Below are 14,299 nucleotides of genomic sequence, written 5' to 3' on the forward strand. Positions count from 1 at the left end.
ATCAAGATCTCTGAGGAGGATTCAAGGGACATCCCTATATACATAAACAAACTGCTCCGCATGTCCTTCTGCCCCCCACCTAACTCCATAGGGAACAAAAAGCAGATAACAACACTACCTCTCTAGTTGTACTGCTACCTCTTCTAGTAGGAATAAATTAGTGAAAAAAGTCAATAGCTGTGTCCTGTTAAGTTGGGGACATCATCAGTACTTCATTGTAATGGAAAATACATGTACACACTTACCCAACATTTGTTTCCCTGCATCGGGCTCACCCGTGCTTTACTGGACTGTGGTGGAGTCTCAAACAGGTCTTGTCTTGTAGCATAGCTGGACCTCGCCGCACCCTCCACTCACATGCTCCCCAGTCTCCTCCTCTTCCTCCTTCTTGTCCTATTTCAAGGCAAGGGCTTGTGACTCCAGCTCCTCAGAGGTATACACCATGCTCTGTGGGGTGCAGGCGGGGTCTCCGCCAACTATGGCATTCAGCTCTTTGTAAAAGCAGCTGGTCTGTGACTCAGCACCAGATTGACTGTTGGCCTCCCAAGCCTTCTGATCTGCCTGCCACAGCTCCTTTGCTTTCACTTGGCACTGCTGCGGATCTCTGTTGTACTCCTTCTCCTGCATCCCCTGTGCAATCCGCTCACGGATGGCCTCTTCTCACCACAGGCAAGGGAGATCTAATCTCTCCAGCCTACTCCAGGCTGGAGTACATCTGAAGTGTGTAGCTGGCATGGTCAGCTGGGCAGTTGCAGACAACAATGGAGAGCTGCTCAATGTTCTCGGTAAGCTGGACAATCAGGAAAAAGCCTTTCAAAAATTTGAGAGCTTTTGAAGTGTGTGGGTTGGGGTGGGGGGGAGAAAAAGAGGGGAAGCTTCCAGTCTCGGTCACTCCTGAGCTGTGGAGATCTCAACTGTGACCAGAGTGGTCATTGTCAGGCATCGTGGGACATCTGCTGAAGGACTTTTAGGGTTGAAATGGGTAATGCAGTGTCTGGACTCATGCTATATCGAAGTCATTACATCAACCATGGCTCAGGGAGCTGGTGTAATTGTGTCACCATAAGAGAGTGCTTACATCAAGTGTAGACACATGTACAGCTAGGTTGATGCAAGGCAGCTTACATTGATTTAACTTTGTAGTGTAGACCAGGCCTCAAAAGAGGTGAATTTACTACCGCAATAGAAGAATCCCTTTGGTCACTGTAATAAATGTCTACACTGGAAATGCTGTAGTGTTTCTAGTCTAGACATACCCTCAGCAGATACTCCAAAGATTCAAGCCTGGTCCATATTTAAAAGTTAGGTCGACACAGCTATGTCGATCAGGGGTATAAAAAATCCATACCTGTGCCCACCATAAGTTATGCTGACCTAACTCCCAGTGTAGATGCAGTTATGTTGATGGAAGAATGCTTCCATTAACGTAGCTACCGTCGTTCCAGGAAGTGATGGTGTTCCTACACAGAGTGCATAAAAATAGATAAAATTAAAAAAAAAAAAGTTTTTAAAATCAAACACGGGTTTATTTTGATTTTTAAATAAACCTATTTAAAACTAAATTTGAAACTGACAACCTAAGTGGAGGCCTAAACTTATTATAATCTATTCAATTATTTAAACAAAAAAAATTATAAGCAGTACATATTTGCTGCCATGGTTTAAAAAAAGTCAAACCACAGAACTAGTAGAAGTCATTGGCTTAGCACCTGGAACCAGAGTTTGCTGACGTGCCTAATCCACTTTTGACAGCTGTAGTGTTTCTGCAGGTTGACAGAAAACATTTTCTTCATTTCAGTTTATTCAACCAGTTCAGTTCAATGACTAGTTCATTCAAAGTTAAGAAACCAACTGGGAGTTGAAAAAATAGGAGAGAGAATGAAATAAAGCAGTTCTAAAATCTTGAAAGCCATGAGGATAGGAAACTATCAATTCAATTGATTAACTACAGGTAATATTTCCTTTAAGAAATCAATTTTCAATGCAAAACTTTTGATAAGCCTTTTTCCCCCTTCTGCATCTAGCATATTTAATGTATTTTAAATAAAAATATTTAAAATGCTGTTTTAGTGCATTTTTTATTTCCATCCAAATAGAGCTTGACAAATCACAAGTAAAAAATTAATCATGATCTAGTCAATAAGAAATAGATCATTCACCATTTTGTAATTAAAAATGTAAAAATTAAGAATCTGAATGAATGTAGATTAATTTATATAACTGCTTAAATATATACATGTATAGCTATGGCACATTCTCCTATTAGCAAAAAGAAGCACCAAACTTAGTACAAAGGCTATATTTAGTTGCAAATCAACATTTTAATGATTACCAACCAATGAGGATCAACCTTTAAGAAAATAACTAAAAAGTTCAATTGAAAACATGACTGAAATTGATTATTTACATCAATGTTTCCTGCTTGCTGATTTAAGTCATGATCAGTGACACTGCTATGCCAGCATAGTCTCCATAGTGTAGACAAACCCTCAGTGGTCCTGGAGACCAAACTGACTTTTCAGCTCTAATGGTGAGCCCTTCAAATCAGGGTTATGACATTCGGGGGGCGGAGGGTCTTCATTTCCACTAAATGTGTTGATTCTTCTCCATGAATAGAAGGATTCCATCTCCTGGGATGTTACTTCACACACACACAAACCTCTGATGAGAGATTGAGTGCAAGCATGCACACGAGCATACTCTTTAAATGCTTCAAGAAGAGTTTTTGGTTAGTCTGTTGTTGTTTTCTGTAAATTATTATATAAAATAGAAGTTAGAATAACTTCCTGTATCATAAAGAGTGTTTGTGTATATATACACACACACACACACACACCTTTTTTTTAATATAATACAAGAAGTTATAAAAAACAATATCCAGGGCAGAACAACACAATTTAATAGCTTCCTAGTTAGACACACCTATGTACACACCAACTCTTGGCAACAACATACCAAATCACAAACAAATTTCAGGAGAAAACCTCAAAAGTGACAAATAATACTGAAGACTTTAAACCTAAATGATCTGATAGAATACAAGGCTCAATGGAATAAGAGTAACGTAGTAAATCTGCAGAACTTCAGAATTTAAGCAACACAATTCAATTTTTTTATTTCAGAATCATTTTCAACACTTTTTTAAAAAGCGTCTTTACTACTTTTTTGAGAAATCACATACTTTTTCATTATTATAAACACAGAACTTTAGAGGATGCTCAAAAAGGTGTGATTTTATGGAGTATAGTAAATCCTAAAGCAATGACCTGCTCTAATAGTTTTTATAGTCTATCCAATTCAGCTGTAAAAAGATATGATTTTTACAATCTTCATATAAAAAATCTGCTTTTTCCTTTGTACATCTGTTGCATAAATTTTCTCTCTGGATTTTAAAGTAACTCAAATTGAGCACCCTAAATTAGTGGACACTTTTGACCTTAATTTCTCTGTACCTCAGCTTCCCATCATAAAATGTGGATAATACCATCTCCTGACCTCAAAGAGGTTTTCTGAGGATAAATGAATTAACATTTGCAAAGCATTCTGATACTGTAGTGATGAATGCTATAGAAAATTAATGATGAAATGAATAATTCTGTCTTCAGAGCAGGGTTTGAATAGTGTGCTGCACATAAGGCATGGGACCACACACGGAACAATGAGGAGAAAACAAAATACGGAGTAGCTGCTCATTAAGTGAACACTGGCCATCCTGTGCACTGAATGAGGAAGGACTCCTGTGGAAAAATAGCATGTAATCATGTAATTAAAGACTACCATCAGGGCTGGCCTAAGACCAAATGGCATCCCAGGCGATGAGCATCTTCAGCACCACCTCCCCCGCCCCAACCCAATTTGTTAAATTTTTGAATACTTTATTTTTTATTGCATTTGTAGCCCATTTCATGACTTGGATGCACAATTTGTATGCATGATTTATCCCTGTCATATAAGATGCTAACAACAAAAACAGCATCCCAAGCCCCAGGCAGTTGCTTGCCCCTAAATCTGGTCCTGTGTATCACAATGCATAAGCACAAAGGAGCTGAATTAAGGTTGCACAAGCAACTTTAATTCTGGCATTTTTCCTAACTTTTGGGTGCTTGACTTTGCAACCTTAATGTTCTTTTAACATGGTTTTGTATGTGTAACATTATAGGTCGGGCTGTTAGCGCTGCTGATTATTGAGGAGGCCAGATACTTCCCATTATAAGACCCTGTTTTCAATTGCTTTTAACTTTGCCAAAAAAAAAAAAAAAAAAAAAACACTAACTAAATATTTCTGGGGAAATTTCAGTGAAATAGTTCAGCCACTTCCAAGAAAAAGGCTAAGGAAAAATATGTTGTTTTGTCCCATATATTTCTCCTGGGGAAATTCTGCAAAATTTTGCATTGCGCAGTGGTTCCGAAATGAAATTCTGCCTACATAATGTTACTGTCCCCCAAAGAAATGGGCCGCAGTGCTGCTAGCTGCCACTAGGGGCTACTGGACCCAGCAGAGCCCAGCTCGCACATAGAAGACACTGCTGGGGGGTGGAGAAGATAGAGGGTGCCTGGCAGCTACAGTTCCCAGCACCTCCTGTGTGAAGGAGAGGGTGGCGGCACACAGGAAACTCCATGCAGGCCTAGGACTAAGCAACAGGCTGTTTCTCCCTCTGGATCCCTGGGTTCTGGGGTAGGAGGCGAGGGGGAGGGGGTGTCTGGGCTGTGGGGCAATGGCTAGGCTCTGGGGAGGAAGGGGTATGAGTATATGAGCTAGGGGGCCCCAAGGCTGGTCTGTGGGGGGCAGTGGGTTCAGGTGTATTGACTGGGGGGGCCTGCAACTGGGCTCTGTGATGGGAGGGGTTGTGGGTGTCTGGCCCCCCAACTGGGCTCTAAGGGGGGGAGGGAGGGAGAAAGGGGCAAAGAAACAGGAACTGGGTTGTTATAGGGGTTTCTTTGGTTAGTCTCTAAGGTGCCACAAGTACTCCTTTTCTTTCTCCTCCTGGAGGAATTTTTGTGTGTGTCTGTATTTTTACAGATATACTTTCTACAGGTATTTTGAAATAAATTACCAAAATAATTGAAACTGGTGTGATTATGTACGGTTATTTTGACAAATAAAAATGTGCAGAATTTTAAAATATTGCACGCAGAATATTTTGGCGCAGAATTTTTAATTTTTTGGCACAGAATGCCTAAGGGGTACCATATTAAAAAATTCCAGCAGCCTGTCTTTTGAAAAGTTCTCATGCCACCATGCTTCAAAGCAAGGAGTTTAAACTTGGCAGGGGTGTGGCCTTTGCATCAGTGATGTGCCTTTTGCTCTCACCAAGAAAATCCACCCCGATTTGGCCAAATTATAAGCCTTTAGGAAAAAAAGTCGCCGTTTGCATATGCTCAGTAGACATATCTTACATTTTAGCTGCTAAATTCCCAAGATGCCCTCCACACTGGCTATGTTTCATCCCAGGACTGAGTAGAACTTTCCCTGAAATTAAACCGTTGGGCTGCTATAGGCCCTGCTGGGTTTGGGAACAAGAACTGAGAGCAGGGAACCAGTCTCTCCTGTGCTTTCAATGACCCTCCCGATGGTACCCAGGCAGTGTGGAGGAGGATAATGCCTGATTTGAATGCTGAGGGGGAAAAAGAGCCAGACCTGCAGACAGGGAGAATAGACAAAACAGCTAGAGATGGGGGGAAAAGAACTAGGAGCGGGAGCTGTGGGGACATTGAGACTGGGCCTGAAGCCAGGAGGGTCTAAACAGGTGTTTTGGGGTGGAGACTGGGACCAGCTAAACAAGAAGGCTGGAAATGGGAGCTTCTGGTGAACTGTGATGGGCTGAGCAAGAAAACTGGGATGAGAAACCTGAAGAAACTGGGACTGCATAGACAAGGAGAATGGTATTAGGACAAGGAGCCTGATGTGGGAAAGAGACAGGTTGGAGGGGATGAGGTAGAAGGGTCACACTTTGAGAGGGAAATGGACAGAAAAGTCTGCACCCACTACAGCACACTTCCCACGAGAGCCTTGAATGGAACTCAAGGTTTTGGAGTCTCACCATTCCTCTGATGTCAGCAAATATCTGTGAAATCCACTTGCAGAATGACAACCTACTACTGCTAACAGTTAGTCCGTTAGCTTAAGTGGCACAAGCCTGCATGTGGTTCAAGGTTCAAACGCTACGGATGTCAACTACACAGGCGTCAATAGGATGCCACAATCAAATTTCTGCTTTTTCAGTATGCTTTTTAGAAAGCCTAGGAATTACACACACAAAAACTAAATTAAAAGAACACAGGCAACCTTAATTTTGGCATTTCCTAACATTTGCGTGTTTGACTTTGCAGTCTTAATAATGTTTATTTCGACAGTTATTTGTGTGCTATCTATATATAGATGGCGGCAAAATATACTCAATTCAGCAAGGTACTTCAAAAGTGCCATTGAAGTCAACTGGAATACTCCCATACTTCAAATTAGGCATGTACTGAAATACCTTACTGAATCAGGGCCTTAGACAGTAAGCTAAGCTTTAGAAAAGAAAGGTGTTGAAACATGTGAACACTGAGACGCTTGTATCCTATGAGGAATCTTTCAAGTAAATTTACATGGAATGACTAAACTGGGGCTTCAGCTCAGAAAGCGCTTAAGCACTTGCTATGTTCCAGTGTGTAGTTAAAGTTAAGCATGTGCTTAAGTACTTTCCTGAACTGCAACCTAAGTGATTAAAAGCTTCATGTTCCTGCTCTTCCCCTTTTTACTCACAAAGTGTTTAATAGTATTCCTCCCTCATGTTATAAAACGTTCTATGGAACTAGTTTGCTCTTGGGGTCTTGACAGGTAATGTATAAAACATGTGTGCTGTGTTTTATCATGTCACCGGATTTCCTCGTTGAATTATTTCCTACATTTAAAATATCACTGTAATTCATCCATGTTCTTCTTTATTCAGGTTCATCAATACATGAGAAAATCATGTAGCAAATCTAAATTCTTAGTTGTACTACTAATTTGGATGGTAGTTATAGGCCTTAGCACACAGACTACACATGCTTTTTAAAATGCATTGCTTTCCTGAGGGGCAGTGTACCCATTGGGTTCTAGTCCTGGCTATGTCACTGGCTGGCTAGTTAACCATGGGCAAGTCACTTTTTACTTCTCTGTATCTCTGTTTCCCCATCTGTAAAATGAGGATAATGATACTGACTTCCTTTGTAAAGTACTTTGAGGTCTTCTGATGAAAAGCTATGTAAGAGATAGGACTATTATCTAGACACATCAAGATATCTTCCCTCACAATTCTTCCCCCCCCCCACAAAAAACCCCATAACATAACATACGGTACACACACAGTGAGACTAAGAATTCAAAGAACACCATAGATTTGAACCAAGCAGCAAGATGCATATTTACAAAATTCCAGACGGATTCCACATGCCCAAGATTTGTTCATAATTCTGATGGAAGAGGACCAGTGCATGAAGAAATCTTCTTGGACTTCAGCCATGCTAACAACTTTAAATCCAGCTTTGAGCCATTTAGCCCAAGCATTGTGTCATGCTAGTTGGTGTAAGAATATTAGCACGCTCAGGGTTGGCTTCTCATACTCTTATTCACATTGAATAACGCCTTACTAGCCCAGTGGGTCTGCCCCAGAAGGAAATTTGGAGTGGGAGGAGGAAAAGTAAGTTTTGCCAGCCCTTTCCTGAAACAGCTTACTTCCCCCCTCTGCTACACTGGCCAGTGCATAAGGTGAGAGTGTGGGGGAATGGAGTCAAGCCTTTACCCACTCCCTGCCTGGCCCCCTATGCAAAAGAGAAGAGTAGCATCACAGATACATCTGCTCTCCCCAACTCTCCTGTATAAGTTGATCTTGTGGGTAGCCAACACAGGGGAATGAGGGAGAATCTTGGGCTTCCTTATGCCCGCTATGCAAGTGACTTACACCACTTATAATTGAGCCCATTGAGCTCAATGAGACTACTCACTGAGCAAGGTGTTATTCAGCATGGATAAGGGTACCAGAATGTGGCCTGAAATGAGCAAAGTCAAAATATGTTGGCAGACATTCTACCCAATTAAGATATTTAATTGATCTCAAGATCTTTTGTTTATTCAAGACAGTGGAATGTAATATAGATTGGAATGAATAAGCAAAACATCTACCAGTGAAATAAGGCACTAAGAAGCATGTGATAATCCCTATATATGTTTTAATGCCCCATCATATCTACAGCACTTCAAAGCAGGACCAATGTCTTACACTGGATGTAAGAGACTCCTCCAGATTTCTTTCTACTACAGTAAGTAAAGTTATCTTCACGCAAATGGTTACACAACAGCAATACCTGTTTCCAACTTCAAAACTACAAGCCTTTGCTACTGTTTCGTCACTTAGGGCTAGTCTACAATAGCATGAATGCAGCTGCACCACTGTAGCATGTCTGGTGAAGAGCTCTCCCATCAGCATAATAAAACCACCTCCAATAGAGGTGATAGCTGTGTCAGTGGGCGAAGCTGACATAGTGCTTAGGTTGGTGTAATTTATGTCACTCGGTGGGGGAGGGGTGGCTTATTCACACCCCAAGCTACACAAGTTATACTGACATAAGTGGTAGTGTGTACAAGCCCTTAGTATGCTATGCCTCCATACATCACCTACTCTTATTATTAAAGGGAGATTTTCAGAGTGGCACAGGAATGAAATGTGAAAACAACGTGATCAGCCATTACCTTATGAAAAGTGTCAACATCTCTTAATAGATGAGCAGATAATGGGAAATGAGTATGCTGTCAGTTTTGTCCTGATTCATATTATTTTCTCAATTTATAAAGGCAGCTATCCATTTGACACACACTGTAATAATAAGGACACTGTCTAATAACTTATGCAAGTAAACGTGCATAAGAAAAGCATCTGGGTTTCTGATCTGGGATAGTATGAGTGCAAAAATTCAATTTCAGGTATGGAAACAAGCAAAAATTATTCAAAGATGATCACAGTGAATAAAACAAATAAACCTCAATACTGGTCAACGTCAAATCTGCTTCTGTAGACAGGTTCATTACAATTAAATTTTTTAGTCTAATATGACCCTGGGAACGTGACAACATCACTGTTAAACCTGACATCAGACAGTAGAGAGTAGAACACTGCAAACATTGAAGCAAAGCACACTGAAGAGCTGGCAATCACTGTTCCCTCTAAGCTGTGCACGTGTGCGCACGCACACAGATCCTAAACCCTGCACACCCGGCGAAACATCACACGCACAAAAATTTGCACAGAAGCACAACAATTTGCACATAAGAAATTTTTTGCACACACGGCCTGTCAAAAATTAGAGGGAACTTGGTTTTTCCCATTCAACTAACTGCTTTTTTCAAAAACAGCTTTTAACAGTTATTCAGAAATGGTCTATGTAATCTGTGAGAAACTGTCTCTCATATCGGATTCTTATTCTCTCTGCTATAAGATCAGCTATGTACCATATGTTCCTCACAATAGCAGAGAATGCATTGTACAAAATATATTTCCCAGTATTTAAACATTCATTCTTCAATAAAAATGAACAATGACAGTCCCCTCAGCCACACACACAACTTGCTTGTCACATCTTCTGCCCCATTTTGCAAATGTAGATGTTGCTTATATCTTTATGCATATATATTCCTTTGTTTCACCCCATTTTCATGGGGAAACAATTATACCTTAACTGATTTGCCAAAAATGTCTTTACAATTCTACTTACTGAAACATTTCATAGTGTGTCTTGCATTATGTGTCTTTGTACAGTCATTAATGAAAGATGCTATGCACGAAGTTGCATTGTAAACACAAATCCCACAAATAAAATTGTTCTAACCTGATGGGAAAACCAGTTTTTCTCATGTTTTCACATGGGGCACTTTTTTGGCTAAGAGTCACTCTTCAATCAAAAATATATCAATGCGTGTATGTTAGTATTTTTGTCTAGTAAAAAACTTTTCACAATCAAGATGCAAAACACTGCTGGTAAGGACAGAAAATCCTAAAATAACTAGATAGATACTCTTGCAGTTCTCACAGTCCAAGAATTCACAAGTCAATTTCCTTTCTTAGGCAATAAATAACATGAATCCTCTGGTAGAAAGTATTTTGGACCTGAAATCTATTTAATATATTTTAAAAGTAGAAATCTGAGTCCCCAGCCACCCAATTTAATTTGCATTTCTGCAGGCAAAGTGATAACAAGACAATACATAAAAGAGAGAATTGGAATGAAAAATAGAGAAATATAGATACTGTATAGGCTATAAAATCAAACTGTAAAGAATCACTCTTAAAAAGGTAAGGGAAGATAAAGAGATGACATTCAACCCTTTAAATATCTACTATGAATGTAACTCCTCGAGGATAATAGGGAGCTTTCATATTTGGATCACATACTGAACTACAGCTTTTATTTAGCAACCACTCGAAAGAACAAGCCCACAACTGAGGCAATAAAAGAAAAAAAAACATGGACTGTGTGTTTTCAACACCTTTGCGAAGAGGCCAAAGACCACTGTAAAAGGCACATACTTTATGGCCAAGTTTGAACAGATATAAAATAATGCCAGAATTTGAGGGGCCAGACGAGGAAACACTTTTAAAAAAGAGGAAATGGAAACGCCTCGTGTGAAGGTTTGCCTTGGGAAACAATTGTGTGAGAAACCTAAAGCGCCTACCTCATGGCTGACAAAACCTCTACTTTTTAGCACCTTTAGATTCGGAAAGAAGAGTCAGTTTCTTTGGCTGAACTCTGCAGCAGTGCAACTGGGTTATAACTAGGGTTATAAAACCCTAGTAACCACTCTGCCTATTAATTAATGGCTTGATAAATGGCTCCTGGAATAAAGCCTGAAGATGAAGCGGATTTTTCCCACCTGGACGGCTGGCTAGAGATTATTTGCAACTCGAATTAGGCTCGACAGCCAGTTGCCCTGGGGCCCAGGAATGCAAGTACTCTTCGGGGTGCACATGTCTAAAATGGCCTAGCTGCTTAGAGACAACAGCCCGAGTGAAAGGGCACCAGGTGCCACGGAGAAACGGTGCGTTTCTAGCTCAGCCCCAGTCAGAAACGAGAGAATTAGTCTAGCGGATGGGCTCCGCACTGTAAGTTAAACAAAACAAATGCACCTGGGACAATTGTGCAGGACTCTCCAGAAAAAGAAAAACCCCAGCACAATTCTGGAGTTCACCTCTCCCCTCTCTCCCATTCAGATGATCCGCTCCCTCTGGCGTACACGCAGAGCCCCCTCTCTCCCCCCACACCCACAACTGGAGCAATCCACTTGCTTTGAACAGCGGGCAGAAGGGTGTTTAGGAAGAGAACAAAGTCTCACCTCGGAACAACCACCGCGCCTTGCAGATCCCGGCAGAGCAGAAGCCTGGCCTGATCCGACGCCTCCTGGAACTTGCCTGACATAGCAGCAGCCAGCAGCTCGCCGCCCCCGACTGGAGAAAACAAAAGGTTCAAAGCTGGGAGCAGGAGGAGGCAGCCCGGGAGGCGCACTGCTTGCAAGCTGGGGCTGCTCTCTCTGCCTCAGGGTAACCCGCCTGCGCCCCGCTCAGCGCAACCTTCCCCATTGCTTTGAGGACGGATCTGCTGCTGCTGGACAAACAGACTCAAAGCCTGCTCGGAGGAGGAAACGTTTTCCAGCCAGCCGCCTCCTTCTACTAACTGCTTCCCTGCAAGGGGCTGCTGGCCGTCCCGGCCGGTCTGTGCAATGCTGCTGCGGCCGCCACCGCTGCTGCTGCTGCTGCCGGGGCGGGCCCCCGCCCGGGAGGGGAGGAGACTCCGCGCTCCGAGAACGTGCACCAGTGGCCGCGCGCTCCCGCCGAGCATCCCTCGGGCCGGGCTCGCCGCGCCGGGCGCTCCAGGTATGTGGCAGCAGCCTGGCGCACCTTGCACCTGCCTTAGCAGTCGGCCCCGGCCCTGAGTGGCGGGCGCGAGCGAGCGCACGGCAGAGGCCCGTTGCAATGGAGCGAGGCTGGTGCTTCCCAAGGGAGAGAGCTCGCTGCCTGCTAGGGGCTGCTCAGAGCCGGGGTGGACCTGCCTGCACCAATCCTGGGCAGGGGGAGCGTGCACTGGAAAGTCTAGTCTGCTCTTGCTCTGGGCATGTAAAGGAGCAGTTTATAGAAACAGACTGGGATTTAGCACCAACTGCTATGGAAACACTGTGTGTGTGATCCCACTTTTATTTTGTTCCTGCATTCGCATTAAGTTCTTTCTATTAAATTGGATGTTTAAAACAGATGCACACATGACATTTCCATTAGGGGAGATGGATGTTGCTGCACACTATTTACAATAAATCGTTTGCCTCCCATTGGCTTGGCACATACGTATAAATATGCTCCATTTCTCTAATGTTGGATTCCCCCCCACCCCCCAATCCTTAACTCTAGTTATGAACAGAAAAATGACTGTAGAAATAACACTTCCTCGCTCCATAGAGATCTGCTCCCTTTGTGGATTGAGTCATATGCTGACTTTAGTGACTAAGGTACATTTTTACTGCTTTTGACTCCCCATAGAGCCAATACGACCAAGAGGAAGAGGGTTGGATTCAGTTCTGGCTCATGCATCATCATTAACTAAGTCTAACTGCAGAATCTTCAAGCAAGGTGCCTATTAATAGCATCAGTAACACAATTCAGGCAAAAAGAAAAGGAGTACTTGTGGCACCTTAGAGATGAACCAATTTATCTGAGTATAAGCTTTCGTGAGCTACAGCTCCACTGAATGCATCCGATGAAGTGAGCTGTAGCTCACGAAAGCTTATGCTCAAATAAATTGGTTAGTCTCTAAGGTGCCACAAGTACTCCTTTTCTTTTTGCGAATACAGACTAACACGGCTGCTACTCTGAAACAATTCAGGCAGGGAATGAGCTTAGCTTTCAATAAATGTTATTACATTGTATCAAATGTATTAATTTTATTTCAATTAATTGTATTTTCAGTTAAAAGAATTTGTGGAAGACTAGTTATTTCTTTATGGGAGCAGTATCAAGACTGAAAGGATATAATGCCACTATGAAAACTCTTTTTCTCTTTTAACTTATAAAGTGAGTGTATTTGATCTCTCACTCAGAGAAAGTCAAACTTAAAACTCCAGAATGCCATTTTTACACAGACAAGGTGGATGAGGTCATATCTTGTACTGGACCAACTTCTGCTGGTGAGAGAGACAACCTTTCAAGCCACACAGAGCTCTTCATAGTCAAACTGCAGTTTGGCTATTACAAAGACTGTAGTAGGCACTCAGCATGTGTCTCTATCCAATCCCCAAGAATCGGACAATAACCCAAAATGAGAACGAGAAGAAAATGAAGATTACAGGAAGCTTCAGGTTCTCTCATATTAATTTCTTGAACACAATACAGATAGTGGGCATTATAACAAAAAGAAGTCAAGGCCCACGCTTTCAATAATAGCTACCAAATACGCGTCCAACCTGGGTCAGGTTTTTTGTAGGGAATGGGAAGGAGGGATATTTTCTTTTGTTTTTTAGATGCTGAGCACAAGTAGCTTCCACTGAGTTCAGCTGGAGTTGTGGATGCTGAGCACTTTTGAAAATCAACTTTGGACTTTCAGAAATGAAGACACCCAAAATCAACGGCTGCTTTAAAAAATGCGACCCAAGTAACTTTTCCGTGGCCACACAGCAAATCAGTAACTATCAAGTGGCTATCAAGATGGAAATTAACTCCCTGAATATTCTTAAAACATATCTTCAAAGCTTATCTAATTGACAACCTGTTATATCTTCACTGCTCAAGATTAGCATTCCCACAGGATTCTGCATTTATTTGCTGGTTTTACTGTATGCATACACAGTTTGTGCTTTAATTGAGAGACGCTTCAGTTGAATGTGCCTGAACAATTAACTTGTCAGCATGGATAGGGGACTTTCATCCCAGAGAAAAGGAATAAATCTTGCCTTGACCTTTATATTTTCAGTTCATCTGGATAGAATGCAGTGCGCACATTGTTTTCCTCTTTGTTCCCTTGAATTAATGCACCAGCTTCACCTCTCTTTCTTCTTTGTCTGAGGGAAGAGCTTTGTCATTCCATGGAGGACTGTACATGGAGGGCAACACTGCTCTCTGGTGAATACCAGCAGTGCACTTCAAAAGAAGGTTTCCCTTCTCAAGTGCATCTTTAAACACTAATACACTAACACTAAGACCGAGTACTGGTCTTCCCAACTGAGAGTTCAGAATGCCTAAGGAGACCAATGGATAGATCATTAGTCTTTCAGATCTTTGCTTAGGAAACACTTACAAAA

General features: G+C 41.9%; 1 protein-coding gene across 5 annotated transcripts in view; it reads right to left on the reverse strand.

The window, feature by feature from the left end:
- Positions 1-11,784, reverse strand: part of GPR63 (G protein-coupled receptor 63) — a 51,331-nt gene extending 39,547 nt beyond the window's left edge. For 2 of the 5 annotated variants that reach the window (XR_012157998.1, XM_073336792.1), the window contains exon 1: positions 11,351-11,784. The gene's annotated coding sequence lies outside the window, so the exon portion shown is untranslated. Of the gene's footprint in view, positions 1-245; positions 1,461-2,164; positions 2,748-11,350 lie in introns of those variants that run through there. The other 3 variants (XR_012157997.1, XR_012157995.1, XR_012157996.1) reach the window with 3 other exon arrangements.
- Positions 11,785-14,299: the final 2,515 nt, after the last annotated feature.

This window comes from Lepidochelys kempii, chromosome 3, assembly GCF_965140265.1.
Source record: "Lepidochelys kempii isolate rLepKem1 chromosome 3, rLepKem1.hap2, whole genome shotgun sequence".
Lineage (NCBI taxonomy): Eukaryota > Metazoa > Chordata > Testudines > Cheloniidae > Lepidochelys > Lepidochelys kempii.